Here is a 15,052-nt window from a genome sequence, read left to right on the forward strand (position 1 = left end):
ATCTTTCCTGAAGTACACTGGTGCTGCCAGGAGCAGACGTGTCTCATTATCATGAAAAGCCTAATGTTACTAAAACATTTTAAATGTCATATTCTATAGATCTCTGAAGTGTTTGAAGATCACTTGTCTATCTAAAATATATCTCTTGTTTGACCTTGAAAACATACCTGCCTCAACTGAATCTACCAGGCTGGGCTGACTCCCCAGGGGAGACCTTGCCTTGGAGGAGGTGGGAATGGGGGGTATATTGGGGGGGAAGCCTGGAGGGTGGGAGGAGGGAGGACAGGGGAATCCATGATTGATATGTAAAACTGAATTAATTATAAAATAAAAATCTTTTTAAAAAAAGAAAACATACCTAACATGACTATAAGTTTGATTGTTACAGATGACTAACTACTTACCTGTAGTTCTTTATTATCCTAAATAGCTTGTAATAATAACTTTCAAGGATAGAAAGTTACATTATATTATTAAATGAGCTCTATGAGTACAATACCTTAAACAAGAGTAGAAACATATGTATAGTATATTCTAACAAAAATAACTTTAGGTTGTGTCAATATACAAAATCTATACCAATGTAAAATATTTAAGACTAGTAGTTGTTTTTTTTAGTTTAAAAATATATTCAATAATCTACCTTTTTATCCTATCATTTCTATATACCCCTTTTTCTTCTCAGAAAAAGATCTCCGAATCTAATCTCTTTTGCTTAGTTTCCTCCCTGACTATAACCAATAACAATTTGCAACCAACCCTACTAAATGATGATAAACATCCATAATCTACCAAACAACCAAAAACCACCCACCCCATCTCTTGGGTATGTGGGCATTGTGTTTTCTAGACTACTTCCTGTTGTCTGGGGGTGGTGGCATCTTTAGGGGACCTTGAGAAAATTGAGATAATGGTCAAGTGCCAGGAGAACTAGCTGATGTCCAGTCTCTGTGTGATGGGAAAGTGCAGGCCTTATCTGAAGTCCTGGCTGGAGTAGTCTATGAGGCTGGACCATCTCAGCTAGCCACCTTGAAATTGTCCTGAGCAGTTTGTAGTCCAAAGCTGATCTTTGGGTGGTGTTTGTCAGCTTAGTAGCATTAGCACAATCCAGGTGGAATTGTCATTGTAAGGCCCCATCATTCTTTTGAAAACTTCAAATATTGCTGTTAGGAATGGTCGAGGTTCACTGCAGAAAATTTAAGCATTTTAAATGTCATATGCAGCAGATCTCAAAGAGGTTAAAGGACCACAATTTGTTAAGTACATCCATGGTACACAAACTTAGTTCTTATTTACCTGATTTAGACCCAAGCCTGAAATCATGTTCAGGAAGCTAGATGAAGCCTTTTTGTAGAATTAGTTAGTACTCTATATGACCATTAATATCATAACATGTATTACAAATTTTGAGATAATATTTATACCTTCAGAAGAGTTTTAAAAAGTCAAAATAAAACCAAAGGATTATGAGATTAGTGGAAATAGAATAGTCCTTTAATTTTGATTTTTCTTCTGTCCCATACAAAGTGGCTCTTCCAACATGAGAACAGAGATTTTGGGTTTCCTTAAACAAGCATGCTTGGGTTTAGAGAAGAAGAGAGCCACACTCCAACTCCAATGTCAGCTATAATTTCTAATTGAACTGGAACTACAAAAGACCATTTGCATTATATGTCTATAGAGAACAACAGAAACAAACATTTGGGAATATTTGTGAAATTTTATCTTGTTGGAAATGTAGTATACTATTAGGCTAATTCATTCTTTTTCTTGGGGCATTTTCTCTGGATGATTCATCCTTTTTCTTTAGATGTTTCATTTGTCCAATGGTCTTTAGATTCCTTAGTTGGATGTCTATATTCTCCTGGAAGGACAGAAACAAAACCCTAACTTTGGGGCATTTCCCTTTTTGGCAGGTTATATCTGATCAAATGATAGGCATTTGTTAGTCTTATAAGTTAGTTCAGATTGAATGTCCATGCTGTTTGATGAACTATGGCCTCTCCAAATCAAGAGGTCTCTCCTGTTCGAATCTAATCTTTATCAATCTTGATGGTAAATCTTGATAGCTTTTCTTCTCCTGTAGAAACAAAAGCAAAATCTCTTCCCCATTATAACACACATCCTTGTTTCCATTCTGAAGTCAACACGTCTTCAAAGTATGCAGGATGATTTAATTTAATCTTTTTCTACTATCCAATGTTTTTCTGTATCTGTCATTCCTTTCTCATTAGCATTTAAAAAAATTTAAAGTTAATAAAGCATTGTGTAACCTATCTCTGGGGGTTCTGAAAAATCTAAGAATAAAATGGTATATTATTCTAACTTTGGAACAGAATCATAAAGATTTTGAGCCATTTTACTTAAATTTCCTGACTTATAACCTGCCTTTCCTAATTTGCATCAGTATAGAATGTCGGGGCTCCAGAAATTGGTATTCCCCATACAATGTGAGGAAGGATCCAATTAGTTCTCTTTATAAACTGAAGTCTCTTGCTTTTGGGATATTTGTTGCTAATTTCTCCCAAAAGATTCCTGTAAGCTCTTTGACAATGTTCATTTTCTGTCCATAAAAAGGAAATTTTAGCATTAATAAAGGGTACCACAATTTCTGCTGGGTCTATTCCTGTTAATTGATGAAGTCTCAATTTTCCTTTCAGAATCAGTTCAGAAACCTTTTCTACATAGGTCCTTAATTTTTTTACTCTGTGCAGTAAAAATAGCCATTCTAAGATATTATCTTTTCTCTGCATAAGAATTCCTGTAGGAGAATGTATAGAAGGTAAAATAACCAGAACACACTCAAGCCCTGGGCTGAAGCAATCCACATATCCACCTTGTAATTTCTTTTCTACCAAAGCTTCTATGGCTAATTTTGGACAGCTAGTAGCTAGCTCCGCCCTCTGATTCAAAGCAAGCTTTATTGGCAGTCTCGGGAGTGTCAGACTACGATCAAAATATCCCATAACAGTAAAGATGCAATTTCTTCTCCTCAGATGAGAGTACAAACTGCTAACTAGACAGAGGTGGAGTAGGGTTTTATCTGAATCCTTAACGTTTTGTGTGCTTTACATTTACTAGAGTTTAGAAAAGTTACTATGAAATGAATTGTGAATGTCTGCAATAGTGAGCCACTGAAATAAACAGCATGGCCTTACTTACAGGAGAATAAAAACAGAAATGATCTAATGTCAATCAACAAAAGACTAAAGTGCAATGTCATATGTCTGCACTGGAGAATGCTATGCTGTTATCAGAAGATGAGCAAGATAAATCAAGTATAAGAAGTAATTTTTAAAAAATAAACCTAAAACTGACGTATGGTGGCAACAGACAGGATAGTGTGTGGCTTTATGAGATGTGCCTGGAGGAGTCCCCAAGGGGCTCCTAGAATGCTGTCATCCCTCCCCCACCCCCAAGGTGCTGCTTTTATTTCAAAGAATATAATGCTGAACCCATCTTCAAACCACAAGACTTGAGAGAAGCCCTTGATCCTTGGCGCAGACTCAGTGAGGCAGGCATCAGCAGGGCCATGGGGCTCAGGAAGAGGCTTTCTGCTGTTCTAGGACACTGAGTGTGAGGGGAGCTGAAAACCCTATTCAATGGGCTGGTTAACTTCCCCCTTCTCATTCCCCACAGAGCTGCTCAAATTATTGTCTGTTCCTGGGTTGTATCATCTGTTCTGTGACTGTTAAAATATTTTGTTTGAAGAATTCAAATTGTTGCTTTGATTTATGTCATTTTGATGTTCAAAACACTGACTCTACTTGCTTTAAATACTTTATCAAATTCCCTTTGCATTTAACATTAGATATCAGTAAAGATGACGTAAGGTGTAACTGGACAACATGCAGAGAGGGAGAGACTTTGGAGTGCTCTGTCCTAAATGGGGTATTTTCATCAAAGCCAGCCCCTTGGGGTCAGGGAGGTATGCAGGAGAGGACGTGGAAAGATGGTAACAGCCAGAGGGGTTGGAGGACACCAAGGAAACAGTGTGTTCCTGACACAAAGGGCTGATGTACATAGGAACTCACAGAGACTGTGGAAACACACACAGGCCCTGCACAGGTTCAAGCCAGACAGGGTCCCAGCACTGAGAGGGGGAGTGGATAGATACTAGGTCCCACCCCTAACCAAGAAGCTGTCTGCAGTGGATATTGCTAATAAAGGTTTCCCTCCACTGGAGTGTCACTAGGCATATAAAACACACTCCAGAAGGACGCCAAGCCCAGGAGCATTTGGCCAACACCAAACAAACACAATGTTTTTTTTTTTTGGGGGGGGGGGGCATGATATATTTTGATTTGGTTTGGTTTGGTTTGGGTTGAGCATGTTTTTTGTCTTAATGGCCTTTGCTTATTTGTTTTGATTTACTTTTGTGTTTTTGTGGGTTGTATTTAGTTTTTGGGGGGAGGTTTGTTCTTTGATTTTTTTTGAAATAGAAAGAACATCAAGTTAGGTGGGTAGGGAGGTGGGGTGACCTGGGAGAAGTTAGGGGAGGGGAAAGGACATGATCAAAATACACTGTATAAAAAAAGTAGCTTTTTGAGATAAGAATTGTAAACTTCTGAGATGTCAGCACATTCCCTTCTTAGTTTAGGAAGACTCCAGTCATGTGGTGGGTTTATACATCACAAACTTATGTACACCTCTTCCAAGAAAGTATTAGTAGTAAGTCCAGATATAACTGTAAAAGTTCCAAAGTGTGACATATGGAGCAGAACACATGCACAGAAAGTAAAATCCTTTCATAAAATGGCACTGTCAATCACCCACACAGAACTTTTAAAAGGTGGCACATGCATTTCCCATTCTGAGCATGACCACTGGCCATGTTTTTGTGTGATGAGTGCTACTCTTAGTTGATTTGGAAGTATACTCTCCAGTTTCTTCAATGAGTCAGCCTTCTAGGGCTTTGTGCTTAGAAGCACCAAAGCCGTTCCAGAGTGGGAATGTTATATTATGAAAGGCTGACATCCAAGAATTCCAGTTTCTCTCTGGCTTCTCCTCAGACTAGCTTTCTCGTCTAACTAAATGTCACTAGCTCAATAATTTGTTACAAAATAAAAAAATAAAACTTCATCCATTTGGATGGTTTGTTCATCTATGAAAAGGGAAGCCAATAATACCTTACCTTCCTTACAAAATTTCCTAAGGATAAAAGGGAAAGTTATGAGAAAATGCACTAACCATGTTATAGCTACACACTGGATTCTTTAACAACAGGCAACAGCTTTGTTGTAGGTCCAAATCTCATTATTTGGTAGCTAATCTGGTAAACTTGAGAATGTGACAGATTTTGGCTTTATGCTTCTATCTACACATAGTGAGGCTAAGAAGTTAATGGTAATAATTCCAATAATTTCAGATCAAAGGATCTTCTGGACATTAGCTCCTTTGTCTGGTCACTAGTAAGCAGTACCAGCTGGGGCGAGGAACTCATGTTTGTGGTTCTCGCTCTTCCCAATCAGGAAACTGCAGCCCACATCATATGCTGTGTCATAGCTGTGCCATCAAAAAACAACAGAAGTAATAAGAGATCGGTCCCATTTAGTCGTCTCAGACATACTTACTCATTCTGCCCAAGACAGTTAATCTGAGCCACATACTGCCACCTATGTGAAATGCTTTGAGTTTTCAGGACAAAAGACAACTAATCAAATGTTTCCATGTTGTTGCTAGAACTAACTCATAATTTGTCAAATCTCAATACTGCTGTTAGTACCATCCTGAAGGCCCAGAATGACAATAATGAACATGAATTTCTATTTCCTCAAAAACGCTTCAAACTGCTGTGTTTTCAATATTATGTAGATTCCTAAAACAAACAACTTATATTTACATGGTATTTTTTGGTTTTGTTTTTAATTGCGTTTTATTTACAGTGTGTGTGTATGTGTGTGTGTGTGTGTGTGTGTGTGTGTACATATGTGTAGTCACCTGCATACCACAGGACACATATCCTATCTGCCTCTTGATTTTGATTCTGGTTACAAGAGTAGACATATTTTTTTTTAAATCTCTTTAAACTACCAATCTGTAATTGGTACATTTTTCTGTCTTTATCTTGCTTCAATGAAAATTTTATTCAAAATGTATGGTAATCATCAAAAGAGGTGTGAATATTACTATAGTGTTTCAAAGGAAAACTGCATATGTAACATGGAGAGAAGGTGGGAGAGACAGAGAGAGAGAGAGGAGAGAGAGAGAGAGAGAGAGAGAGAGAGAGAGAGAGAGAGAGAGAGAGAGAGAATACAAGCATTGAAAGCTTTTGAAATTATTTAAATCAAATTACTAACAGTGGTACCCCCTGGCTGATGGCGTTTTCTAGCTGACGTTGTTGCTGATGGCATTTATTAGCTGACATTGCTGCTGATGCCATTTACTAGCTGACATTGTTGCTGATGGCGTTTATTAGCTGATGTTGTTTATCTTTTGCCGTGTGCAATGCTTAGTTGTGTCAGCTTAACAAAACCTAGAATTGCCTGGGAGATGGACTCTGGGCATGTCCCTGGGAGAATATGTTAACTAGGGTGGGAAGGCCCACCCAATGGGGTGGCACCATTCCCTAGGCAAGGAATCTTGTGTGTATGATGAAGGAATGCAAAGTGAGTACTAATATACAGGATTAATTCATGGCTTCTGCTTTTGACTGGGGGTATAATGAGTCCAGCTCCCTCAAGTTCCTTCCTCTGATTTCCCCAACGTGGTACCCTGGAACTATGAACAAAAAAAGAAAGAAAACTTTCTCCCTTGGGTTGTTTTTGTCTGGGTACTTTACCATGACAACTGCAGAAGCAGCCCATTGTGTAGCAAATGGTTCCACACAGCTGTCTAAAACAGCAACAACCTCTCAACATATCAGGAGAACACAGCTACAGCTTGACTCTGGTTCTCTGTGGAGGTCTTAGGTGAGACCATATTCAAGCTGAAGTCCCCTGCCTCTGGCATCCAAACACAACAAGGAGTTGGAAATCGACCCCTAAAAGGCCAGTCAGTCATTATGCAGCTGAGGCAGGAGACTTAGATCCCCACCCCATGGACCTCTCCTATGGTTGCTCAGGACATGGGGAGGGGGTGTGGGGGGGACTTCACTCTTAGGACCTGATCCCAGACTGGAGGTACCACCACCATTCTGTAAGCCACAAATGATCTTGTGAAGGCGTGGGAGGGGGCTCTTGGGGTGTGAATAAATAATAAGTAGCAAAGTCGCTGGAGACACTCTTAAAGAATTTCTCGTGGTTCTGTTATTTTTCCCTTTTGAATTTCTTGATCTTTTTTCCCCCATGAATGTATTATGTAATAAGCATGGTTGGAAAGGCTACCAGCTGCTGGCAAAAGCACTTCCTTGGCCTGTTGACTTGGGGGATTCTTGGGTGTAAACGCAGTCTGATTCCTTTTGGGATCCTGTTTTCTTGCCTTACACTGCACAATTGCTTCTTCAGCCCAGTGCTCTGGCTCCCTCTAGTGGCAAATTCTAAAACTGTGTCCTTCAGCTGTACAATTTACCTGTCATATCAGGAAATCTCTCCAGTTGTCAGGGATCATTAAAGCCTAGCATCCAGTCCCCACCAGTTGAAGCCTTGCTTGCCTACAAGAGATGGCCAGCTCAGAATGCATCCTCCATTACTACACCCTCATAGATTCCAGGAAGTTTCTATTGCACTAGGTTTCCATACCATCCCCCAAAATGCACCCCAATTCCAGCAGTCTCTCTCCGAACTCTCTCCCTCCATCCCTTCCTCCTCAACCTGATCGCTCCCACTACTATCCCCCCCCACCCCTAGTCCACCCATAGAATCTATTCTATTTCCCCTTCCCAGGGAGATTCATGATTCCACACCCCACCCCACCCCACCCCACCCCTATAGCCCTCCTCTTTACCTAACCTCTCTGGGTCTATGGATTGTAACTTGACTATCATTTACTAAACAACTAATAGCCACTTATCAGTGAATACATACCATATTTTTACTTTTGTGTCTGTGTTGTCTAAGGATTTTTTTTTCTAGTTGCATTCATTTGTGTAAATACACCACATTTTCTTTATCTATTCTTCTGTTGAGAGGCATCTAGGTTATTTCAGTTTCTGACTATTACAAATATCACTGCTATGAACATAGCTGAGCAATTGTCCTTGTGGAACTATTGAACACCCTTTGAGTATAAGCCCAAGAGTGGAATAGCTGGGTCTTGAGGTAGACTGATTCCCAATTTTCAGAGGAACCACGGTATTTATTTCTATAGTGGCTGTAGAAGTTGGCACTCCCACCAGCAATGGAGGAGTGTTCCCCTTGCTCCACATCTCACCAGCATAAACTGTCACTTGTGTTACTGATCATAGCCATTCTGATAGGGATAAGATGGAATCTCAAAGTAATTTTGATTTGCATTTCCCAACATTCAGTTGAGTTGTTGGCAGAGGAGGTTCCATGGAGATCCCTAAACAACCCAGGCTGATGCTAGAACAGAAGGTCGCTCTCTAAAAACTGTGAGTGGGGCCCCATTGTCAAGGACAACTTCCACACAGGTCATTGAATGTAGAGAGGTTGAGCTGGTGTAGGCTCGGAGACATCACCCCTACTTTCTAGTCTCTTTGGCACAAGAAGGTACTCTGCAGGCTACAGAAAGAGAAACCTGGACAACAACCCAGCCACAAAACCCCCCACCTACCTTCTGTCCTGTCTACAAGATGTGCTGGGGCAATGATGGCACAGAACTTGTAGGAGTGGGCAACCAATGTTTGGTTTAACTTGAGGCCCAACCCACAAGAGGGAGCCCATGCCTACCTAACACTGCCTCGATGTCCAGAAACTGGAGACCTGGTAGAACCAAATACAACTGGAAAAAAAAAATCAATGAAATGAAATGATTCTTAGTGATATTCTGCTATATTCATAGACAGGTAGTTTGTCCAGTAGTCATCAGAGAGGCCTCCCTCTGGCAGCAGATGGGAGTGGGTACAAAATCCCACAGCCAGACACAATCTGGAGAGATAATCTAAACTGGAGTCTCCATCAGGACCCTCCCCTCAGAGACCGGTAAACTTCACAGAAGGAGAGGAAAGAGTGTAGGATTCAGAGGACATGGGGGACACTGGGAGAACATGGCCCACTGAGTCAAGTAAGCAGAGCTCACATGGGCTCACAGAGGCTGAAGAGGCAAGCACGGGGCCTGAGGGGTCTGCACCAGGTCCTCTGTGTATATGTTATGGCTGTTAGCTTGGTGTTCTTGTAAGACTCCTAACAGCGGGAGCAGGTGTATCTCTGACTCTTTTGCAGGCTCTCTAGACTCTTTTCCTCCTATTGGGTTGCCTTGTCCAGGCTGGGTATGAGGGCTCTTGTCTTGTCTTCTTGTTTCTTGTTTGGTTTGGTTTGGCTGTTGTCTCTTGGAGGCCTGTTCTTTTCTGAAGAGGAAACAGAAGGGGAGTGGATCTGGGACAGAGGGGAAGGGGAGGGTGCTAGGAGGAGTGGAGGGAGGGGAAACTATGGTTGGGATGTATTATATGAGAGAAGAATCTATTTTCAGTTAAAGGTTGGTGTCTCAAGCAGTTCAAACTTGCTTTGTAGCTCCACCCTCCTGACAAAATCACTTCCTCCAAGTCCCCAGTCCTAATACTTCCAACGTGTGAAGGGGGGCGGGGGGGGGGGGGCATATGTACACATCACAGCACTTACCAAGTCACCATCATTTATTTCCCAGACCACAGCTAAGCGAGACCAGAATGGTCTCCACTGTAGCTCACTGACTATACAGTGACCAACACAAACACGACACTGTCCAGTGTGAAACTCTGACGGCTCCTGCCACTCATAGGCCAACTCCCCATCTCCTTGCCATGGCTGACGAAGCCTTGCTTCCTCGCCAGACCATTTCCAGAAAGCTTAGTCTCCCAAATACTCTTCAAATTGCCAAACTGTCTCCTGCCTCAGAATCTCAGCACACACCATTCCTTCTTTCTTCCCGTCTATCCTTTCTGCCCTCAACACAAGGCTGACTTACTCTAGCCACAGTATACCGGTATAGTCACGCTTGACTCCCTTTAATTTCCCTGTCTCTCTCATAGGTCCTCAAATTCCACACAAGAGATGTCGTCTGGTTTGTCCACAAATGTACAACTCACTGCCAGCCTAACAGACACAAACCTGAGGTCGCATAGCCGCCATCGAATTCCAGGCAATACACGAAGTGCCTCATGTTACCACATCAAATTATAACATCAAAGGTGCCAAAGGTCTGTCATCTTTTTGTTCTTACTGAAATATTGTGGCTTGAATGTGAAATGTCTCCCATAGCTTGTGTCTTTGAACACTGGGTCCCCAGCTGATGGCTCTTGTTTGGTAAGGCTGTGACCTCTGGGAAGAAGTGGGTCCCTAAACCTGGTCCTCCTTCCTGCTCATGCTTTACTTCAGAAGACTGCAGATGCAATGCAAGTGGCAGCCTCTCCCACTGCCGCGACGACGCTTAGCTAAACAAACTGTTCCTCTCTGAAGTTGCTTCTGATCAGGTATTTTGTCATGGCACTGATAAACACCAAAATGACCCTCAAGTAAGTAACCTCAGGGTCCGAGACGTGAGCATAGATTCGATGGCCTGATGACATCAGGGATCCAAGCACCTGGGGCAGGATTCCCAATTAGGAGCTTGTCTAAACAAGCTAGAAGCAAGTCTAAACTTGCTTGGCTTTAGCAAGATGTCAATCCATGCACTTCTATGTGGACCCACGTCTTCAATAAGCCAACACTTCTGTGCCCTTCGCTCTCCTGACAACCGTCAGCTCTCTGCCACCTTATACTGACCACACGGAAAAAGTCCCGGGGTCTTAACTCCTTCGGTTTAGGTTCGAGGTGAATTTAGGTGGAGGAAAGGCCCTGACTCCTCAGTGTTTGGATGGGTATGACTCTTGCATCACCATACATCCCATACATCAAAAGCAAAACACTCTGTGGCCTCAGCCAGAGACTAGGCCTATTTGGGATAACAACATTATCAGAGGTCCCAAGTTTGTGCTTTTTGCCTAATCAGAAAAGTTACCAAAAAAAAAAAAAAAAAAAAAAAAAGCCTTGAGTCAGTCAACTTAAACATACTAAAAGAAATTACATGGAAATTTTATTTCACATTAAATGACTCAAAATGTACTGGGAATGATGATACAATCTTATTTACTCAGAAAGTAAAGGCAACAGGATTAGAAACTCAAGGTCATAGGGAGGTTTGTTTGTTCGGGTTTTTTTGTTTTGTTTTGTTTTGTTTTTCGGAACGGGACTTCTTTCTCTGTGTAACAGCTCTGGCTGTCCTGGAACTCACTCTGTAGACCAGGCTGGCCTCGAACTCAAAGATCCTCTGCCTCCCAAGTGCTGGGATTAAAGGCATTCGACATCATTGCCCTGCGTCAGAGGGAGTTTAAATCCAGCCTGGGCTACATGAAGCCCTGTCTCAACATCAAAAAATATTTTTTACCAAGGGACACAAAAGATGAAATCACAGTGGTTCTCAACCTATGGGTTGTGACCCCCTCAGGGTCAAATGATCCTTTCACAGTGGTTGCCTAAAATCATCGGAAAACACTTATATTTAATTATAATTCAGAACAGTAGCAAAATTATAGTTATAAGGTAGCAACAAAAATAATTTTATGGTTGGGGGTCACCATAACATGAAGAACTGTATTAAAGGGTCACAGCATTAGGAAGGTTGAGAATCAGCTGCTCTACCAAATTGTCACTATATCCCAATAATTATGAGATTCCCTAGACATCTCAACAAAAGACCATCTAAAGATTCTGGGTACTTCCTAGGGTGAGCATACTTCTACCAAACTGAGAACCACACTATTAGCCCTGTACACCCATGCAGCCACATCTTCTAAATCCCGTATCTTGAAGTATAAACTTCTAGTACCTAGAATGTGACTCTATTTGAAGAAGGGATCTAAGGAGGTATTTAAGGTAAGACAAGATGGTGTAGATAAGGTCCTAACCAGTATCTCTAGAATCCTCGAAAGACCACATGTGGATGGGGAGAAGGCTAATCCAGGGGAAAGGCCACATGTGGATGGGGAGAAGGCTAATCCAGGGGAAAGGCCACACGTGGACAAGAAAGCCAGACCAGAACTGTCACCTCTTGCTCTCTAGCTTCCAGAACTGTAAAAAGATGACTCTTTCGGCATAAACTGCATAGTCCGTGGTATCTGAATCAGTGGTGACCCCAGAAAACAGGATGAAAAATTCTAGTGGAGACAAGATTTTGTTAGGGATGCCCTGGTCAAATATAACGAACCAGTAAAGTGACATAGAATAAGGGGAGTGGGGATAAAGGAAAGAAAAGAATCAAAGACATAATGTGTTGACATATTTTATATTTGGTATTTGTAAGTCTTTAAAAAAAGTTTTTCAGGCCATTTTTTTCCTTAAAAAAAAAAAAAAGCAACCAACAGCAATACTCTGTACAAGTCTAACAGACATTAGAAATGTGCATCATTCCAAAATAGTTACAAGAAAAGTACAGTTTAGAGTCCACATCAACACTTCTATTCTGTGCCCCAGGGAGAAAAAGCTACAGTTGTTACACACAGTTGCTACACGGTAGTCTGAAAACACAGAATTCCGACGTGGTTTTGAGAGGAATCAACTTCAGTCACCAGGGCTGTTTAGCTCCACAAGCGCGATCAAGCATTGCAAAAGAAAACCGGGCTTCTCCATCCCAGCAAAACAAGTCTGAATCAGCTGCATAGTTGACCCTTCCCTACCTCCCCCCCACTCCCACCCCCCCAGAGCCTCCAACTCCACAAAGCACAAATCCAGAGGGTCCACTGTGCCAGAGTCTGGCTGGAGATCACAGTGACGGCAGAGAACAGACACGAAACCTCCTTCTGGTGCCCACTGTCACTAGATTCAGCTCTGGAGGAAAAGTCTCTTCTCTGAGAAGACATCAATGGCCCGAGTCCTCCACAGCAGCTGGCCACCAGTCTGTAGCCCTTTCGTTGATGGCGAGTCCCACACGGGCTGCTTTTCTCCAGGCAACCCTTCCATCTGAGCAGGGAGCTCCGTCATTCCAATTTCACCAGACTCTTCAAATTTTGGTTCACACTTCCATCGAGGGCTTGGGGAATACAGTGAGAAGAAGTACCTTCCCCTCACCTCGGAACAGCCCCGGCCTCTGTCATGAGTCCTTCTTAACAACATGTTCATCGTCCCTTTCCCGTGACTGTGCTATGCAAACCCCGCCACACAGTCCTCCTCCAGATGTGGAATGGCATGGTGACCTTCGTGTGACCTGCCCGTTTGGAACTCCTGACCTCTCTGCCACTAGCCTTCCTCCTGGGCCTGGAAATGACAGAGTGGCTTGCTGGGGCTGGTGCCTAAGGACTTCCCAGACCCATACAGGCAGAAGCAGAGAAGGTTTCTGTGTTTTGCATTTGCATACAGTATGTTTATGATTATGTTGCTTTCGGTTTTTAAGAGACTCCAATCTTTTACAGGACTTTGTTAGGGGCAAGTCCTTTCCTCAGCCTTTCCCATGGCAGTGGAGGCAGGGCCTAGGTGCTGCACTGGATTTGACACCTTGCTACCCACTACAATGGTTCCTAACACACTGAGCAGGTGGGTAGGTGGTACACAGAACTACTGCCAGATGGGCCCATCTGTATAGCACCCCAGAATCGGCACATGCTAGGGGGACAGACTAAATGGGATTCGGGAACAATGAGCCCATGTTCACTTCACTCCACACCTGGGAACAGCATGGCTTCCCTGATTCACAACTGCAGTATCAAAGTCCCCAGTGAAGTTGAGTCAAGGGGCCCAACCTACCCTGGCCAGTCCTTTCCCGGAAGGGCCCGACACAAAATGAACACCAAAATGCAAAAGATTTAGCAAAAAGTGCAGTTTCCATTTGAGAAGTAAAATTCTCCCCCAAAGCGTGACAACGTCCCGACCTCTCCTTTCAATCCTCTCAGTACCTCAAAGGAAAGGGGGACAGAACACATAGAGCACTACAGCTCTGACCACACCAAGGGTAAGCATATCGTGGTTCACCCTCTACAACCCTAAAACACTCATGATCATGTCCAGACAGCCATCAAAAGTGCTGGTGAGGTGAAGAGCGGAACACCAGAGGGCTACTCCAGGGCCCACAGTGGCCGGGACCCGCAGAGAAGACCCCGCTCTCATCTTCAACAGGATACCATTGTCCCAAACACAGCAGGATGTATCACTGTGGCAAACAGCCACAGGATCCAGGGACTTGGCGATTCCTTCATAAGACCTTATCTACTTCATTGCCTACTAGAGAATAAACTCAAAACTTCTTCAAATATAACCTGAGCCACAAGATAAAAAATAAAAGACACAAATCTTGTCATGTTAATGCCTTGAGAGGTTTACAGATTATGTACCAATAAAATAAATCCACATAAATTCTGAAGTTCTTGGTGAATACACACCTGAAGCAAAAAAAAAACAAAAACAAAAAAACTACATTTTCTTTAAAAATCAAAGTAATTACAGCAGCAGTGTAGTGGAAAGAGGTTTTAAAAATAATAATTACATCTTTGATACAAATCAAACTTTGTACACCTCAATTCATAGGAATGACTGGTGTAAGCGTTTAGTATTTATATATACAGTAGATACTGACGTGTGTCACTGCAGGTAAGAGTCTAAAGCCAGTAGACTTTGGGGGGGAAGGGGTTAATCTGAGTTGACACTGAAATGTTCACAGATCACCACACTATAAAACACACACACACACACACACATATACACAGACACACATAAAATGCCAACCTGAGTAAAACATCACTAAAAACCCAGAGCATCGTGATCCGCTAAGTCACATATTGCACCTTTAAATCATCCTTCTTACCAAAGACAGAAATAAGAGCAAGTAGAAGACACCATGGTACGGCAATTCCTCTGCTTCTCCCGCCCGCCCCCCCATCCCACCCCACAGAGAGTCTCATGGTAATATTTTTAATTTCTATTCTCACCCAACCAATGGGATGAAAATGTCACCAACAGAAGTCTTTGGAGAAAACTGGGAGGGGGAAAAA

The 15,052-nt window shown here is 42.3% G+C and overlaps 1 long non-coding RNA gene across 1 annotated transcript; it reads left to right on the plus strand.

Moving 5' to 3' along the window:
• Positions 1 to 12,064: 12,064 nt before the first annotated feature.
• On the plus strand, positions 12,065 to 14,424 carry LOC131909333 (uncharacterized). The gene is made up of 2 exons (XR_009378827.1): positions 12,065 to 13,356; positions 13,390 to 14,424. It is a non-coding gene; the product is annotated as an uncharacterized LOC131909333 (long non-coding RNA).
• The last annotated feature ends 628 nt before the right edge of the window (positions 14,425 to 15,052 follow it).

Source organism: Peromyscus eremicus, chromosome 4 (assembly GCF_949786415.1).
Source record: "Peromyscus eremicus chromosome 4, PerEre_H2_v1, whole genome shotgun sequence".
Taxonomy (NCBI): Eukaryota; Metazoa; Chordata; class Mammalia; order Rodentia; family Cricetidae; genus Peromyscus; species Peromyscus eremicus.